Below are 20,643 nucleotides of genomic sequence, written 5' to 3' on the forward strand. Positions count from 1 at the left end.
TAGTCATCAACAAATGTCATCATATATTTATTTCCATTTGCAGAAGGAACAGGCATTGGACCACATAAATCTAAATGAATGAGTTCAATTTTTCTATGTGCTCTTGCATGTGAATCATGAAAAGACTGTTTGCTATACTTTCCTAGAATGCAAGCATCACATTGCTTAAGGTTCCTAGGAATTGTAGGCAAACTAGAAATACCATTTTTCTTCAACAAGTGGAGGCTGTCATAGTTCAAATGATTAAGTCTAGCATGCCATAATAAACTTGATGGAAGTGTACCTTCTTCATGATGAGAACTATATGAGAAATGTTGTGCACGAGCAAAGGTTCCTTGCAGCTTGAGAAGCCTTTCTTCTTCTATTCCCCTCATGACAAGTGAGTGGTCAGATGCTTTTCTTACCTCAAGCTTGCCATCAAACATATGAATGGAGTGACCTTGCTGGTGGATGTGGACCAAAGACAGCAAGTTTCTCTTGAGCTATGGGAGATATAGAACATGATGCAGAAGAAAATCTAGAAGACCAGGCAGTTTAAGCCTGATTGTGCCAAGCCCTGATGGCTTGATTTTTGATTGGTCTGCAAAGTATACTGCTCCATCGACATTGTCAGTGAATTCTTCAAAAAAATATTTTCTATGAGTCATGTCGAAGGTTGCTCCTGAATCAAGCAACCAATCATTTTTCCAAGAAGCAAGTGAAGCATTAAATAAATCTTCATTTACTCCAATATTACACTGTGCCACAACATAGTGAGTGGATTCAGGTGCTTTACCTTTATCTGTATCATTAGTTTTACCTTTCTGTTGGTTTCTTTGCTGCTCAATTTTTTCCCATGGTAACTTGCATGTAGAGGCATCATGTGATCCATTTCTTTTGCAGCGTATGCAGTGCAAATCTTCCTTTTCTCCTTAAGAGTGTCTGCCCCCCCCCCCCCCCCCCCCTCCCTCTAAAATATCTTCCTCTTCCTCTTCGACCGCCTCTTCCTCTGGAAGAATATTTAGTAGGATTCTTTTCTTTATGATCAAGGCACATGGCCTCTTCAGAAGATTCAGGGGTTGTCTTCTTTCCAAAAGCTTTCTCTCTTTCAGCAAACTTTTTCACAAGAGAGTCAAAGGTGATATCTTTGAGATTTCCATTTTCTTGCAATGACTCAAGATAATTGGAGTAAGTAGGATAAAGTGCCTTGAGAAAAGAGATAAGAGGAATATCCAATTCAACCTTAGTGGATTTGATATCATGCATTATAGACTTTACTTCAGATGCAAGAGCAAGAGGATCATTATTTTGCAGTTCAAGAGTGAAGAGTTTAATCATGAGTTGAACAACTTCAAGTGAAAAATGTGAGTCATAGAGTTCTTTCAGCTTTTGTAAGGCTTCAAAAGCAGTTGAAAATGGTGAAATATGGCGACTCACCTCTTCATTTACAGATGCTACGATTAATGCATAAGCTTTGTTGTTCTTGTTTTCCCAAATGACGAGCTCTTTGTCTGAGGTAGGTTGTTCTGGCTCTTTGTCTCCGTCTCCAACACACACTCCTTTCCACAACTCATTGAAAATGAGCATGTGTTTTATCATCCGAGACGACTCAGGATAGTTCTTTTTGCCAGTGAGAACTATTCCCATGATGGATATGATTGAATGCATACTGTAACAAAAAAAATCTACAGCAAAACTTTTACTCTTAATGGGAAAAAAATAAGATGGGACAGCAAATTCAAATGTCAGTTGGCATTCATCTGGACAGCATTAAAGTATAGAATATATGGGTGAGACAGCTGAAATATATGGTGAGTGACTGTGTATATATATGGCAGCCTAAATATACCATAAATATATAAAAACTGTACAGCGTTGGACACAAAGCTTTACAACGCATACAACAAAGATATATATCAGAGTTCCAACAGTGTTCTAGCAGCGTGATAGTGGTCCTTCACACAGCACTCCCAACTTAAATTCACCATAATGAACAGTGCAACTTTCAATTTACACACAGCCAGTATATTCAAAACAGTTCACTATTCAATGCATACCATTTAACATATGCCATGAACAGTTCAATATTCAATGCCCTTCAAAACAGTTCAATGCATACCATGTGATTCGACCAACGAACCAGTGTTCAAAACGGTTTAATATTCAACGCACACCATTTAACATATGCCATGAACAGTTCAATATTCAACGCCCTTCAAAATAGTTCAACGCATACCATGTGATTTGACCAATGGACCAGCGTTCAAAACGATTTAATATTCAATGCAGGTGTGCTTTGACATCAACGGAGGTGTGCTTACGCAGAGCTCATGTACCTAGCAACTGCATCATGCTCTCAAAGCTCACTTTGACAGCCTCATGATGTTTCTTGGGGCCACGCAGCAAGAGAACCCTCCGTTGAAACCAGAACAAAATCAGAACACGTCTTCAATGGAAATAATGCTTCACGGGTTCACCACGGTTCCACAGAGGAGATCAGAGTAATTTTGGATCAGAGGGTGGAATGGTTTACTCTCACTGTCTCGATATTCCAGTTCTGAAGCCGTCCCTCTCTCAACGCAGCAGTGTTTCTTCATGCAGGTATGGGAACATTTTTTTAATTTAGGCAGTAAGAACAATAGATAGACTGCGCAATAGACATAGAGGACAGAGAGCACAATAGACAGTGGACAGAGAGCTCAGTAGGCAGACTCCACAGGGGTAGAGGATAGAGAGCAGTAGGCAGAAGGGAGTTACAAATATTTTGGGAGCTGGCTCTAATACCATGTCAGGCCAGGCAGTAACTCTTCAAATCAAAATTGATTCGTATATCATATTCCTTCAGGTAGGTATTCATTATATACATGAGGGAGAGACTGTTCACTTCATCTCCCGATGACTGTTCATATTACTTATTTATTTATTTACATTATATTCACCCAATCTTGATGATTAGGTGTCAACATTTTCTGCAATATATTTTATGTGTTCCATTGCTCTATAATATATAATTTTCTAACAACTGGTATCAGAGTCGAAGATCTATCTGGCTAATAAACTCGCAGGAGAGAAGGGTTCCTGGTTCGAGTGGGAGTAATGGCGGAATATGGTAGGTTTAGGGTCGAAAAATTTAACGTCCAAAACTACTAGCTGTGGAAGATGCAAATGGAATATTATTTGTACCAGAAAGATCTGTACCTACCAGAGAGCGGAAAGACAAAGAAGTCGATGAGCATGACAGACATAGAATGGGATATTCTCGACAGAAAGGCACTTGGAACAATATGGCTATGCCTAGTGGCGTCGGTAGCCTCTAATATTTCAAAGGAAACGAAAACAAAGGGTTTAATGAAGGCATTGGCCAAACTATATGAAAAACCCTCGGCCTCAAATAAGGTATTTATTATGAAGCATTTATTTAATATGAAGATGTCAGAAGATGGATCAGTTGTTGATCATTCAAATGAATTTAATACAGTTACCATTTAGTTAAGTTCTGTAGGGGTAACTTTTGATGATGAAGTTAGGGCTCTGTTATTTCTATGCTCAATGCCAGAAATTTGGAATGGTTTATTTATGGCCATTAGTAACTCTATCTCCGAATCTAGTACTTTAAAGTTTGATGATGTTGTCGATGCAATCCTTAGCGAGGAAATGCGACAGAAAAGCTTCGGTGAGACATTAGGTAATGCTTTGACTACAGAGACTAGGGGAAGAAAAATGGAAAGAGGAAAGAGCCCAGGATTTCGCAGTAAGTCAAGGAAAGGAAGATCCAAGTCTAGATCGAGGATAGTGTGCTAGAAATGCGAGAAGAAAGGACACCTAAAGAAAGACTGCAAGTCTTGGAAGGGAAGAGAAGGAGACGCGTAGCAAGAAAAAAATCATGAAGCGAATGTGACAGGTGATGTGTTGCAAGATGCTTTGATTCTTTCATTAGAAAATATTATTGATGCCTGGGTGGTAGATTCAGGGGCCTCATTCCATGCCACACCTGATAGGAAACATTTTCATGATTATGTTCAAGGAGATTTTGGACAAGTTCGATTGGATGATGATAAAACCTATAAAATCATTGGAATGGGTACAGCTTTCATAAAACGGCAGAATGGAAATCAATGGCTATTGAAGGAGGTAAGGCATGTTCCAGATCTGAAGAAAAATTTAATTTCAACAGGGCAGTTCAGAGGTGAAGGCTGTGTAACTACTTTTACAAATAAAACTTGGAAGGTCACTAGAGGATCCCTCGTAATAGCAAAAGGAGAAAAGGTTGGTACATTGAATTTATGCAATGGTATTTCTAATTCTGTTAATGCTTTAACCTCTACATGAGAAGATACGGCATTGCGGCATCATAGGCTTGGGTGCATGAGTGAGAAGGGGATGCAGATTCTTCACTCAAGAAATTTGTTGCCAGGTTTGAAGCATGTTGATTTAAAATTATGTGAGAATTGTGTTTACGGAAAACAAAAGAGAGTTAGATTCCTCAGAGTTGGGAAAGGAAAGAAGAGCAAAAAATTAGAGCTTGTGCATACAAATGTATGGGGACCTACTCAGGTATCATCTCTCAGTGGCTCTCGTTATTATGTTACTTTTATTTATGATACAACCAAAAAACCCTAGATTTATTGTATTCAAAATAAATCTGTGTATTTGATACTTTGAAGAAATGGAAAGCTTTGGTTGAAAATGAGACAGGAAAAAGGTTGAAGTGTTTCAAATCAGAAAATGGAGGTGAATATTACAGCAAAGAGTTTGATAGGTACTGTTCAGAGAATGGAATTTGCAGAGAGAAGACACTTCCAGGAACACCACAAGAAAATGGTGTGTTAGAAAGGATGGACAGGACAATCATGGAGCGTGCAAGGCGCATGAGATTGCATGCAAGATTGTCTTTACAATTTTTGGTAGATGTTGTAGATACTGCTATTTATCTAATAAACAGAGGGCCTTCAAGTTCCTTGGATGGGGGTATTCCAGAGGAGGCATGGACAGGTAAAAAGGTAAACTACTCATTTTTAAAGACTTTTGGTTGTGAAGCCTTTGTCCACATTAATAAATAAAATAGAACAAAGCTTGAAGCAAAATCAAATAAATGTATCTTTATTGGATATGGTGTTAATGATTTTAGTTATTGCTTTTATGATTATGAAAAACACAAAATCATTAGAAGTAGGGATGTCATATTCAATGAAAAGGTTTTGTATAAGGATGAACTACAGGAAAAGAAAATAGAGAATACATAGTGCTTGATGAGATCACAGAAAAAGTGATGGTGCCTGAAAATCATAATGATCAACAACCAGAACAATAACAGCAACCACAAAAACAAAAAGCACCTCAAACACCTGAAAGTGGTGTTTGGAGATCTACCAAGATAAGTAGACCCTCTGAACGATACTTTCCTTCATTATATTATGTATTGTTGACTGATTCTGTTGAACCAGAATGTTATGAAGAAGCAGTGCAGGTAGAAACTAGGAAGAAGTGGGAGCAAGCCATGAAAGAAGAGATGGACTCCTTAGCACATAACCAGACTTGGGACTCAGTCAAGTTGCCTGCAGGTAAAACTACATTGCAAAATAAATGGGTTTACAGGTTGAAGGAAGAAGATGGAGGTAGAAAAAGTTATAAATCTAGACTTGTGGTGAAGGGGTTTTCACATAAAAAGAGTATAGATTTTGATGAGACATTTTCTCATGTTGTTAAAATGGCTTCAATCAGAACTATTTTAAGTCTAGTAGCAGCTGAAGATTTTCATCTTGAGCAGCTAGATGTAAAGACAACCTTTCTCCATGGGGATTTGGAGGAAGATATATGTATGCAACAGCCACAAGGATATGAGGTAAAAGGGAAGGAGAAACTAGTGTGCAGGTTGAAGAAGAGATTGTATGGCTTAAAACAGGCTCCAAGGCAGTGGTATCTAAAATTTGACAGGTTTATGTATGAACAAGGTGTTTATCACATTGATCATTGTGTTTATCTCAAAAGACAAAATGATGGCAGCTATATTATATTGTTATTGTATGTAGATGACATGCTTGTTGCAGGTTCTAACATGCAGGAAATAAATGTGCTCAAAAGAAAATTGGCGAACTCATTTGCAATGAACGATTTGGGTGCTACAAAACAAATTCTTGGTATGAGAATAACTAGAGGCAGGAAGAATCAAAAATTAACATTTTCTCAGAGTGAGTACATAGAAAATATGTTGAAAATATTTAATATGAAAAATGCAAAACCAGATAGTATACCTTTGGCTAGCCATTTCAAACTAAGTAAGGAGGTGTGTGTTATGAAACCAGCTCACAAAAAGATAGAAAAGATAGACCAATGCCTTAGAATTCAGCCTCTTCGAGGGGGCAACCTCCTTTACATTACATAAATGAGCAATTCTTCGATGATACAAATGACAAGACCTCCTTTCTATCTATAGGATTCTAAGGGGTCATAATATAATCAGAGCTGACATAACAATAATAATGTAAAGGCATAATAATAACAATAGTGGGCTTCTATGGGGCATAATAGTAACAATATGGGGACTACATGGGTACAACAATATAATAAGGGGGTTGTACTAATAACAATAAGGGGTTACACTAGTAGTATAGGGGCCTAACATGCCCCTCTCCTTCAAAAAGTGTTGTCCTCAACGCTTGAGTAGTTCTTGATGCTTCTGTATAAAATTCTTGTCCTCCCATGTGGAATCTTCAGCAGGTAAGTTCTTCCACTTGATGAGATACTCTGAAACTGATCGATTTTGTAGCTGTGGGGTTCTTGTTTCTGTGACTGCTCCAGGTTCCAATATGATTTTTCCTTCCTCTTCAAGTTCTGGCCATATTGTTTGAATTGGGATCTTTCGCAAATTTTGAATGAGTGGCCACACTTCTTCATCCTTCTTCCATTCATCCCTTACTTCGTTTATCCAATCTGGTTGGATAATAGAAATAGCACAAAACAATGCTTCCACATCCTCATCCTTTCTTGAGAGTGTATCTGCAACAAAAGTTTGCTTCCCTTTTCTATCGATGATGTCAAAGTCATAACCCAACATATTTGTGACCCATTTTTTCTATTCTTCTAAAGATAATATTTGTTCTAAAATGTATTTAAGACTATCATGATCCATTTTTACCTTGAAATGTCTTCCCATTGGGTAAGGTTGTCATTTCTTAAGTCCATGTAGTATTGCCAACATTTCCTTCTCATAAATAGCTTGCTTGAGATGTAGCCGTAAAAATACCCAATCACCTACATCAAAACATTTTTCACTGCGATGTTGATCTACCTGTTTTTTCATTCGATTCTGCACCAAAGTGGCGTTATCCTTTAAAAGTTGGAGAACTTGTTGTTGATGCTCGATGTGATATTTCACTGCTTGAACCTTTTTCTTCTTGATATGTCCTTCTATCTTTAGAGTTTGAAGAGTGGTAATTTCTTCCAATGCTTTACAAGATATGGTCGGATTCATTTCTTGATGCTCGATGTGATCTTTCACTTCTTAAGCATTTTTCTTCTTGATATGTCCTTCTATCTTGATAGTTTGAGGAGTGGTAATTCCGGCCAATGCATTACAAGATATGGTTGGATTCATTTCTTCTTTCTCGATGTGATCTTTCACTTCTTGAACCTTTTTCTTCTTGATATGTCCTTCTATCTTGAGAGTTTTAGGAGTGGTAATTCTTGCCAATGCTTTACAAGATATGGTCGGATTCATTTCTTCTTTCTTTGGGGTTGGGTCCTGGCATATATCCTCTTCTTTTGATGTTTCTTGATCCTTTTCTTCCTCCTCTTCATACTCTATGTAAAATAATTTCTTCTCAGCACACTTATGACCTTTAGTGCATTTGTTATCACAATTGTAACAAAGCCCTTTTTCTCTTTTTTCTTCCAATTGTTGTGGTGTAACCCTTGTAGGTTGTGGAAGGCTAGGAGAAATAACACTTCCATCTTTATAGTTGTGAGGGGTAGACTTCCTTGTTGCCATAATTTTGCTTTCCACTTTGTAAAAAATCCCTTTTTCTCTTTTTTCTTCCAATTGTTGTGGTGTTGCTCTAAAGAAGGTGTTGCTCTTTGTATCCTCATAATGTGCTATCATTTCCTCCATGAAAATTGACCACGAAACAAGTTATTTACGAGAACAAAGCCCTTTATACCATAAAAATTGATCTTGTTCTAAATGTGAAGATGCAATACATACATTTTGTAACAGTGGTACACCATGTAGATCAAAATATTTCTCCATCTGTAGTATCCAATTTACCGAATCCTTTCCATCAAACTTCCTCATATCGCCTTTTCTTGATTTCAGGAGCTCGATATTGAAATGACTGTAACTCTATAATTTCAGATCTTCTAGTTCTGAAATCGCGACCTGAAGTAGCCCTCCTCATCCTCTTTCCAATGCCACCAGTCTGATCCAAATTGGATTCTCCAAGGAAGAGTTATGCCAAATCTCCCACGGTGACCTGATTATATATTAGTTCAGTAAAGCGAACTTGTACGATGTGCCACGTGTCACTATTTCGACCTTTGGATCTGAAAAATGTATACAAGAAACTACAGTTTGTCCTCGTTCTGAAACTTCTTACGAAATTTCAATATGATGCTCAAAACAAAAGTTATGACTATTTTCCCAAGGTCACCTGTTTGGAATGTAATTCAGTAGTTTGCAAAAAGGCCAACTTCCTCAGATAATATCTCTGCAAATATGGTGCAAAAAGCTCTGAAATTCGAACCCGAGGTTCAGCGCGATTTTGTCTCAAATGGGTTTTTTTTTCGCTTTTGAAACGTTGCAGAAAAAAAGTTATAGCGAAAATGCCACAATGACCTATTTGGAGCAGCAAAACCCTAGAATCAAAAGCTCTGATACCAAATGTTATGAAACCAACTCACAAAAAGATAGAAAAGATAGATCAACGCATTAGAATTCAGCCTCTTCGAGGGGGCAACCTCCTTTACATTACGTAAATGACAATTCTTCAATGATACAAATGACAAGACCTCCTTTCTATATATAGGAGTCTAAGGGGTCATAATATAATCAGAGCCGACATAACAATAATAATGTAAAGGCACAATAATAACAATAGTGGGCTTTTATGGGGCACAATAGGAACAATATGGGGACTACATGGGTACAACAATATAATAAGGGGGTTGTACTAATAACAATAAGGGGTTACACTAGTAGTATAGGGGCCTAACAGTGTGTCCCAAGGCTCAGGAAGAAATGGCTTATATGTCTAAAGTTCCATATGCATCAATAGTTGGAAGCTTAATGTATGCAATGGTCTGCACAAGGCCTGATGTTGTACATGCAATGGGAGTTGTAAGCAGGTACATAAATAATCCAAGAAAAGAACATTGGATGGCAGTGAAGTGGATTCTCAAGTATTTGAGAGGTACCACAAATCAAGCATTATGCTTTGGTGGTTCAAGCATTTCTCTACAGGGATATGCTAATGCAGATATGTCGGGTGATAGAGATAACAGGAGGTGCACAACAGGGTATGTGTTTACTGTAGGTGTAACATCTGTCAGTTGGGTTTCAAAACTGCAAAGTGTTGTTGCACTCTCAACAACGGAAGCAGAGTATGTTGCTACTATAGAGGATAGTAAACAAATGATTTGGTTACAAAGGTTTCTGGATGAATTGGGTAAGAAGCAAGAGTTGGGTAGGTTATAAAGTGACAGCCAGAGTGCCATACATCTTGCAAACAACTCTGCATTTCATTCCAAGACTAAACATATACAGCTCAGGTACCATTTCATACGGTCAGTGTCGGAAGATGGACATTTGAAGCTGGAAATGATACACACTAGTGAGAATCTTGCATATATGTTAACCAGGGAGAAACTTAGATTCTGCTCAGTTTAAATTGGTCTTCAAGTATGATGAAGAAGATGAGAAACATCCAGGTCCAAAGTGGAGTCATTATCCAGCAAATGAAGCAGCGATGGAGTTGTTATAATCAATCTCCAAGTGGGAGATTGTTGGGTGTGGAGCGTGATTATCTTCTTTATTCAGAGGTATCACCACATTGAACCCTAGTTTGTAATGTGGCGGAAACACCGCCTGTAATATTTGCGCTGCAAGTGGGGTCGAGGGGGGTGCCTGCGATGCTTGGGAGCCCCCCCCCTGGCGGGGGATCGGGAGTAGCGCCCTTGAAGCTAAAAATAGATGTAAAAATGCCTTCTAAAATGTTGTAATTTCATAGTCAATCTGGTTTATTCATTAGGCGGAGATCTGACGATAGAAGTTATGTTTAATTTATGGTTTTTTGCCCTAGAAGGCAACCCCTCGCTATATATGATGGAATTGTATTGCGTCTAGGTAGATTGGTTTCTGAGTGAGAAAGAGAGAGGAGATTGTGTGAGAGTGAAGAGGGAATTACAGCGGATATGCTGTAGGTTGTATCTCTTCATTCTTTTGGTAATATAAAAGGAAGGACTGGTTGTTTCTCCATGGACGTAGCCCAAATTGGGTGAACCACATATATCTGTGTCTCTCTTGTTTTATTTGTTTTTTGTGTTTATATTTTCTGCAATATATTTTATGTAGGAGAGATAGTCTTCCGGATTAATCACATCGCAAGGATTGGGTCGACGTTTCGAACCAACTAATGTGGTTCATCCTCAGGACAAGGTGAGAAATCGATCGATCTGAGAAAATAAATAGCAGGGATGCATCACTGCACAGTGTTAGCCGTTCATAGCTAGCCGTTAGTGAAATAATATTATTCAGTTAGAAACTAGTTGTTATGTAAAAATAAATTACTTATTATCGAACGAGTCGCAAATTTATTAATTAAATAATAAATAATAATATAAGCAGGGGCTGAACTAGTCAATTAACTAGTCAATATAATAAGTGATTATAATAATATTAGGTAAAAGTTTGTTTTTTGTTGGTAGAAATATAATATATTTACCAAATTAAATAACTCAAATCTTATAAATTCATATAATAATGTCATATGACTATTATAAATTTATCTAATAATAATAGTTTGAAAATAATTAATTTTAGAATTTTATATAATAATATGTTACTAAAGAACTAACATATTTGCTAAGTTAAATAACTAAAATCTGATAAACTATTATAAGTTTATATGATAGTAGTTTGAGAATAGTTAATTATAGAATCTTATATAATAATATAATACTAATATTATGAATCTATATAAAAATTTAAATGAAATTAATAATCAATAATATAATTATTTATTTATATGAATAATAGGTTAAAAAAAAAATTATTGTTTTAGATAACTATATGTTAAACATTAACAAACATTCAAAAAGGACTATAAGGGGGGAAGTCATTAAATAAAACGAGGAAGATAACAAAAGCCAAGAAGGATAAGGGGGAGGAGAGGGAGGCAGAGTTAAGAGGCGAGAGCTGGAATCCAGCTTTTACTTAGCTTCCAGCCATCATCCCTATTCAGGTTATTGGTATGCCTCTCAATCTCAATCGCTTCCCTGAGTTTCCTGTGGTGGAAATGACCAATTTTAGCAATGACTTTAGATTCTTCAATGCAGACATGGTGCTTAGATTTCTCAGCATGTTCTGCAAGGGCTGACATGCGGGAGCGATTGTGTCTGAGGTCAGCCACATGTTCACTGATCCTCTGCTTAATAGATCTCCCAGTTTCTCCAATGTAGGGGATACCACATGAGCAGGGAACAAGGTAGACCCCTTTTGAGCTCATTGGGTCAATAGGGTCCTTGACTGACCTAAGAGAATTTTTAATGGTATTGAGAGGCTTGAAGGACGAAGAAACATTAGTTTTCCTAAGAATATGGGCAATCCTATCAGTGGTCCCTTGGATATACGAGAGATGAACCTTAGAGATAGGATCAGAGAGGGCAGGTTTAACCTTCGGTTCCTTGCTAGCTCTGTGAAAAGCCTTGAGGCTATGGGATCTGTTGTACCCGTTATTTTCAAAAACCTCAAGAAGATGAGATTTCTCCTGATCAAGATGCTCATCATCGGAGATTCTTAGGGCACGGGTAGCGAGAGTGCTGAGAACCCCAAATTTCTGAGCAGGGAAGTGCTGAGAATCGGCATGGAGGTACTGTTCCGTGTGAGTCTTCTTCCGAAAAACTTGGTGACAGACGGACCCATCGTCCCTCCTAGAAAGGAGGATGTCAAGAAAGGGAAGGCGACCATTCTCCTCCACTTCCATGGTGAACTTGATGGAGTCTGATTGGGAATTAAGGTGCTCAAGAAACAAATCTAGTTTCTCTCGACCATGAGGCCAGATGACACAAGTGTCATCAACGAACCTCTTCCATTTTTTAGGACAGTATTTGGCCGAAGCAAGGGCCCTGGTTTCAAAATATTCCATGAACAAGTTTGCGACAATGGGGGAGAGGGGGGAGCCCATCGCAACACCACAAGTTTGTTCATAGAATTCACCCTGAAAGCTAAAAAAAGTGGAGGTAAGGCAAAGGCCAACTAATTTGGTCGTGTCTTTATCGGTAATATGATTAATAATATCAATGGCTTCATCAAAGCTCACTAGTAAATTGCCAGGATCCAGCTTGATATCTTTCCACTCTTGAATGAAAGAGGCAGAGTCTTTTACAAAGGAGTTCGTGCAACCGACGAGAGGTTTGAGCTTTTGGGAAAGGAATTTGGCAAGAGCGTAGGTAGGTCCGCTTATGGTATTAACGATAGGTCTCAAGGGAGCACCAAACTTATGGACCTTCGGGAGGCCATAAATCCTAGGGGTAAGGGTGATCCAGGTGGATATTGGTGGGCACCTGCCAAGTCCACTTGGACCCCCACCATTGTTTCTTTCAACTTTTCAATTTCCTTAATTGTAGCATAGTTTACTGTTTTTAGCATTTTTTTGGGTCCTAAATTTCCAGAGCCGTTTTAAGGCCCTAAACAACGTTTTTTGGGAAAATTGAGAGCAACATGGGTCCTTGGATTGATGTTTCTCTTCCCAAAGTTGTAGTTCTCAGATATATCTTTCTAACGAGATATTGTGCGCGTCAAACGGAGATCGTATGCCAAAGTTACGACCCCGGGAAGTTGATGTACCACTTTAACCAAACGGGGCCCATAGTTTGGCATTTCATCTTCTAGGGTTAGGTTTTTGGATGTTTAAGGTTTTCCATTATTTCTCAACAATAAATAGGCCTTCGAGCCTCATTGTAACACAGTTCAAAGGCATGTAGCCGCCACATCTCTTCTCAGAGATAAGCTACCATCGCCCTAGCTGGTTTATTTCCATTTCTATTTGTAAGCATATTTCAGTATTTTACATTAATGAAATGAAGTATTATTTCCACTGCATCTTTATGTATATGGTTATCTTTTTATTTTGTTGCATTCCTATTTAAATCCGTATCGAAGGCGGTTTCTCTCAATGAGATTTTGGGCCAAGGGATTGAGAGAAGGATCTGCTTTGATGGCAGAAGCAACCTCTTTAGAAATTGACTTAAGGGGATTTTTCCAGAGTTTGACGTAACTCCCGCTATTAGAAAGATGATCTATCATTTTGTGGACATAATTTGATTTGTCAAGAATGACAACAACTCCACCCTTGTCCACCTTAAGGACAACAATTTCGGGGTCATCCCTAAGGGTTTTTAGAGCAAGAAACTCGGTCTTGCTAAGGTTTTTCTTTGGAGGTTTAGCCTTCCTAAGAACAACGGCGCAATCTTGTCTGATAGTTTCCTTAATATTGTCAGGAAGGTCCTTGATCCCGTATTCAATGCTACAGATGATGTCATCGGTAGGAATCTTATTCGGGGCAAGGGAAAAATTGAGACCTTTGTTGAGAAGACTAAAGACAGAGGGATCGAAATTCTTGCTTGATAGATTAATAACATTCTTGAAACCCCTATTATTATTATTATTATCATCATCATCATCATAGCTGGTGTTGTTATAACTATTATTATTGTAATTATTATTACATCTATTATTATTATAGTCATAAATATTATTATTATAGTTATTACTATGATAAAAGTTATTAATATCGTTATTGTGATTAAAGTAATTAGTATTATTACTATTAATCTGAAAGACTATCTCTCTTAATTATGGATCACAAAAGTCTTCAATCTAATGTATTTTATGTGTTTCATTGCTCTGTAATATATAATTTTCTAATATTTCCTGGATATCCATGGTGTTGTGGTTGTCTTCCCTTCCGTTTTCTGGTTGGTTCTCTTGTTCCTTTGGTTATGGGTAAGGTTACTAGTTCCTGAAAGCCTTGGTTGGAAAAACGCTTTGGAAGCCCTGTAACAACTTGGGTTGAGTTACTAGTCTTAGAAGCCTTGGTTGGACAAACACTCTAGAAGCCCTTGGTGGGTTGAGTTACTATTCCTGGAAGCCCTGGTTAGACAAATGCTTACTAAGGCTGGCAGCAGCTGTGGGTCGAGTTACTAGTCCTAGAAGCCCTGGTTGGAACAAATGCTTTGGAGCCCTAGACAGCTTGGGTAGAGACCAATCTGGTGATGGTTAGTTTTGTCTGACCATGAGGTGGAATCACTAGTTGAGGTTTGAGGTGGTTTGGCCTTTGGAGGCCCTGGTTTGGTTTTGTTGGATTTATTCCATGAGATCCTGCTTTCATGCTTGGAATATAACATGAGAGTGATTGGCTGAAAGAAAGATTTGGTTCAGCCAATCTATGTTCAGGCGGTACATGGAAGTCCTGAACCTGGTTGCATTTTTTATATGTTAATAAGCGCTTCTTTCCTCTTTTATTTGATGGGTAAATGTACTTGTTAATATGTGGTTTATATGGTTATTATATCCTTGTTATTTCTGTTGTTTATATGTTGGTTATGAGCATGTTTTATGGAAGTGATGAGGTATGGCTCTAATCATGTTTTGATTAGTAAATGAATGAAAAATGAATATATGTACTAATAGATGATATTTTAGCCATTGTGATAAGGCATCAATGCTTCTTAGTGATTCTCAGATAAATATGAGACCCCTATGCTCAAATCTGTTGTTATGAACTATAGAATTCATATGTGACATGTTTGACGAAATTCCTATCATGGCTAGTAGGGGTCAAATCAAGTATTTGAATTAGTATCATTGTTTCGATGTTATTTTTCATTTCTTGAAGTTTTTCTGGGCAGTGGCCTGAGACCTAGCTCTAAAAAAGTGGCATAAAATCTGGGGTCGTTGGATCGGAACTAACTAATAAATTCCCCAGTCGTTGGCATGCCCTTACTGTGGCAGCGAGTGAAGGGTCCCAATCGCATGCATGCCCATGTCATGGGAGTGACTATGGCTCTATGTCAGTAAAATGTCAAGTTAACTCAGGGGTTAACCACTGGAAAGGGTTGGTTGTCTCCTGAAGGTTATGTATCATGTGTAGAAGGTCAGATTGGTTGTGTTTTTTCGGTTCCACTTCCTTAATTGTACATGGGGAATTGAATGAGATCATAGTAGCCTCTCGTCACATATTTACCCCAATGGACTGGTTAACTTGGGTAAATGTGGGAGGATGGTGGTTACAACAATTAACCTTTAGTATTTTTCTTTTCTGATCATGTTTTGACCCTTTAAGTCATGATTGTGATTAAGGCATTTCGCTTGGCCTTGAAATTTATGATTGTGCTTTATCGCATTTGCGCAATTTATTCTCTAATTCCTCTAGTTCGTATTTGGCTATTGTTAATCATGACTATGCTTGAAATTTTTACCCTCAGCCTGATTCGGATCTTAGGGGGAGGACCTCAAGATCTAAAAGAATGAAATGGATCTTGTGGGGGAGGCCCCCAAAATCTGAAAAATTGAAATTGCCAGAAGAAAAAGAGTAGAATGCCCAATAAACAAAACCACAAAGAATTTTTTTATTAAAACAGATAATAATTGTAAGGACTACATTGTGGTGGACAATCTATCCTTTTACAAAATGTGACTTGTTATTTATAGTATTTTTCAGTTACAATACCACAGGTCAATTCCATGTGTGAATGAATACCATGGGTGGATGTCACAATACCATGGGAAAATACCATGGGTGAATGAATACCATGGGTGGATGTCACTTACAATACCATGGGTGGATGCTACTTACAATACCATGGGTAAATTCTATGGGTGGATGAATAACATGGGTGGATGAATACCATGGGTTGATGCCATTTTCCATTCAGATCACAGCCTGTAAATTGTGATTAAACTACAGACTACCTCATTCTTTCCTTAATCACATTTTTCCATCTCAAACTGTGATTAAAGCAAATGCATTATGTTTTTGTATATTGTGCCACTCAAAAAAGTAGTGAATAAATTTATGTTTTTGCCTAACAATGAGTGTTGCAATGAATATTTTTGAAATTTCAAGCACAGTTAATCTCCATTGTTTCAATATATCATCATCTACAGGAGATATGGCATAAATAACAAGGAAAAGGCCTATGACAGATGTGGCAGACAATAGTATTAAGAAGGTGGTAGACAGTCTAAGAGCTAGAGTTCCTACATTCAAGGATACAACTTGTTACATAGACAAGTCAGTACCTTTGTCATGGCCAGAAATGTACAGGGAATTCTCAAGAAAGGAGATTCTAGAAGTTCAAGATTTGGTTCCATAAATTGGCTACTCACACACATATATTTCCATGTGTTGATACTATTGATTAGATTCTACAACAAATTGATGATGAAAACATGATAATCAAAAGCATCCATGGTGCATCATTGGCATCATACCATCTAGGGGACATTGTTGTATATTATAAGATGCCTCCGCCTCAGGATTATCTCAAGCCAAGATGGTATTGCGATTTCAAGGCTCCTATTAAGGATATTCCAAAATATGGTGGGTTCCATCAAGTTTAGGCATAAGTCTAGTGGTATTTACAAAACAAAAGAACATAGAGAAGTGTATCATTTGCTGATGAAAATGTGTTGTAGAGTCTATTGAAGAGAAGATGTTGAATTTTTAAGAAACATGGGTTCCCATGATACATACTTGTGCAATGAAAGGAACCATATTTCATTGGGTTGATGTCATTGCATCCTCACTCAAGACAAGTGTCAAGAGAGCCAAGCACCAAGAAGAAGGAGAAAAAACTGAAATTTACATGGCCTCCTACTTACTGGATGGAGTTTGTGCCAAAATGGAATTTCCAAAATTAGGGTGGAAGTTCACTTTCGCTTAGGATGTAGAACTTGTGCACATCTATTGCAAACCACTAAGGGATATAGGGTATAGAGGAGCATATGCTACAGTCACTGAATAATTCATCTTAATGGTATCTCATAAGCTTTTAGTGAGTGAACCACCTTGCATGTCTAGTAGGGAAATGTTATCATTACTTGAGGTAGTTGATTGGTTTACTCCGGCAGATGGCACATTTATAAGAGTGTTTGGTGCATATAGGAGTCCTCAACAATTACCATTGTTTGTCACCAACAAAGTAGTGTTGCAATAGGTGACATACCAACTTCTTATAGGGCTTACCAATTCATTGTTGAAGTCAAAGCAAGATCCTTGGCCCAATTTTCCAATGTGCATAGGAGTGTATTGCCTTAAGAATTTCAAGGAAGCAAATGTTGAGACATAAGAATTAGAATTCCTTAAATTTGGAGAGTCGGGTTATCATAGATATGAATCCAGGGGTGCTGCCACTCAACATTGTGCAAGAATAAGTATGTTTGGATATATGATCCAATTTTTTAGATTGAAGAATAGAAGATAAAGAAATTATTTAACACTACGAAAGTTATTGAAGTAGTTAAAGGATTAGGTGCCTCCAAAAATATAGACAACCCTAAGCATTCAGAAGAATAATCACAAGATAACATGGATTCAGAGGATCAAAGAGTTGAACTTATAAGAAAATAAGAATAGGAAGATAAGAAACAAAAATAAAGGCACTAAGGGCGGAAAGGGGATATAAAAATCAATCCAAGGAAGAAGCAAAAGAAATAAATAAGAGGAGACAAAGAAAAGGAAAGAACAAGAAAAATAAAAGCAGGAAGTGAACAAGAAGATAAAAGAAGAAGAAATCAGAAAGAAAAAGGAGGAAGAAGAGAGAATGAAACAAGAAGAATAAATGAAAAGAAAACAAGTTGAAGAAGCAAAAAAAAAAGAGGCATTAACCAAGTAGCTAGAAGAATAATTGTCTACAAAGGAGTTGGCTGATAAAGTAGAGGAAGAGGCTAGATTCAATAAGTCAAAAGTGGAAACAATATTTCCTACCATGAATATCCAGCCTCCCACACCCATCACTGGAAGGCACTTTTCGAATAATGAGATGGGGTCACGTTTGAAGAGGAAGACAAGATACTAGATCTTTTGAGCTTCACATTTGATCAGTTCAAGTTCAAAATTTCCCAATAAAGGTGGAAGAATTTGCCCAGAGATATGGATGATCCTATATCAAACACCTTAGAGAGGGAAAGTGTGATGGAAACTAGAATAAATCCTACAACAATAGCTTCTACAACACTGCATTTGTGGCTACAACTGAAAATAATGTAGATCATTTTGTTGATTTCGGGTAGCATCAGATGTGCTATAGCCATGAAAATTGGTGGAGAGGCTAAAGCACATGAGATCCCCAAGACCCAAAAATGGTTTGGGAAGATTCTAACCAGTTTGGGAGATATTAAAATAATTAATATTTTTAGTGGAGTTCCTAAGTCTAAACTTAGAAAAATAAAATATTAATGGGTATTAATATAAAATTGGGTTAGAAGGGTCCAAAAGTCATGGATCAAGCCAAATATAATCTTAGCCATTGACTAGAGATTTAATCTCGTCTGTTGATGGATCAACTAGAAAAGTATAAGAAGAGGCTTGAGGGTCAATTGGAGGACACACTGAGGGAGACCAGTCAGTTCGATTTCTGGAGCGGGGCTAGCTGAGAAATTTGAACTAGTGGTATGGAGAGCAGCAGGAGGCAGAAAGTATGGAACAGAGAGTCAGGAGCAGCACAAGAAGGCCAGCACATAGGTTGGAGAGTCAAACGCAGAGCCTCTCAGGCAGACGCAAAGGCGGCAACAGACTGCCTATTTACTGGAGGGCCTGCGTGGGTGACGTAGAGAGGCCCAGTGCTGATGCAGAGAGGCAGGGGCTGACGCAGAGTGTATGGGAGCTACACAAAGGTCAGCCAGGCTGACGCTGAGACTGGGAGAAGTGCTGGAGAATTTTTCTCTCTATTGGGTAAGCTAGTTTGGCACCCTATTGTACTGAAGAATTGTTGAATAATAAAATCCTCCCTTGCTGCACCGGTTTTCCCACATTGGGTTTTTCCGAGGACTGTTGTCCAAAATATCTGTGTCGATGTGTTGATTCTTGTGCATGTGTTTGTTTCTGTATTATGGTGTGATATTTGCAGCAGAATTTATTTTAATGTTTATTGAAGGAATTTCATAAATAACTTATTGGAAAATAAGTATGTAAAGTAAATCAGTTGTTGCAGTGATACAATTTTCACAAATTTGTCAAAGGAAGTTGATAAATTAAAGGGAGAGTTGGCCATTGCATGACAACAAAATGATTAGCTTCGTGCGGAGAATCATACCTTGTTAGCTACAAACTCCTACAAGGAATATCTACAATCATCAATCCTTAAGGAAGTTAAAGTACTAGAGGAAGTCATAAGGCGAGTTTATGATGAAATCATGATTTTACATAAAGTAGTAGCCCCATTTCCCGAGATGCAAAGATAATTATAAGGGAGAGAAACATTGATAAGAATGGCACCCTCATTTTCAAATCACATCTAAGAATGGAGCATGAAATATCCTAATGCACTATCAAACTTATCTAGAAAAGACATATGACTGTCAAATTGGACACGGTAGAGGTGAGGATGTAGGATGTTCGTGCAGTCACATGAGAAGCTAGGAAAAAGCATGGCTATGACAATATTTTCTTATCAAAAGCCTCATAGTGGGCTGAAATCTCTCATAAAAGTGCACAAAATGCCTTCTATTGGTGCATCAGGAGAAACAAGGCCAAAAGAGGAGGTTAGGTGAGAGATTCAAGGGATAGTCTATTCTATGAAGCAAGCTGCTATAAGAGATGATTTAGAAGTTACAAAGGATGCAATCACATAGTACATTGTAGAGCCATCAAAGAATATTTAGATGCATTTAACTCAACTACAAATTGAATCAAAGGTCTTGCTCCTTGATGCCTTGGAATGTCAAGATTTGATATCACATGGCACACAAGATCACATCAGTCGACGGTGAATACAAGGCTTGGCATGCATACCTAACTCAAGATTTGCACATTGAGGAACCTAACATGCCTATTATGCATCTTGTTCCATGAACATATTTTGTTTTCTTAATTTCCATTGTAAGTTTGTAAATAAAAGCATTTTGAAATTAGAATACAATAAGTGTAGAAATGATAAGTCAAGTGGAAGTTGAAAAGTCACGAGGGTAGTTGAAGAGTCATGAGGGGAGGTGAAGATTCACCTCACTTTTTTTATAAATATACTCTCCTACCTAGAGAGATGGGACTTTGAGTTTTGGAATTCATTTTGAGCACCTTGTTTAGAAAATCGTGTACATCCTTTTACGAAATCAAGTGATAGCTTAACATCTCTGGATTTCACAGATGCTTCTTGTAATGATGCACTAGACTTTTATGCATAATATTGAGAAGCTCATTGATCCAAGGTAGTGATTTCATGCATCTATTTTTT

This window comes from Pinus tabuliformis, chromosome 5_1 (genome assembly GCF_031772625.1).
Source record: "Pinus tabuliformis cultivar Carrire ecotype Pingquan chromosome 5_1, CPIR1, whole genome shotgun sequence".
Lineage (NCBI taxonomy): Eukaryota > Viridiplantae > Streptophyta > Pinopsida > Pinales > Pinaceae > Pinus > Pinus tabuliformis.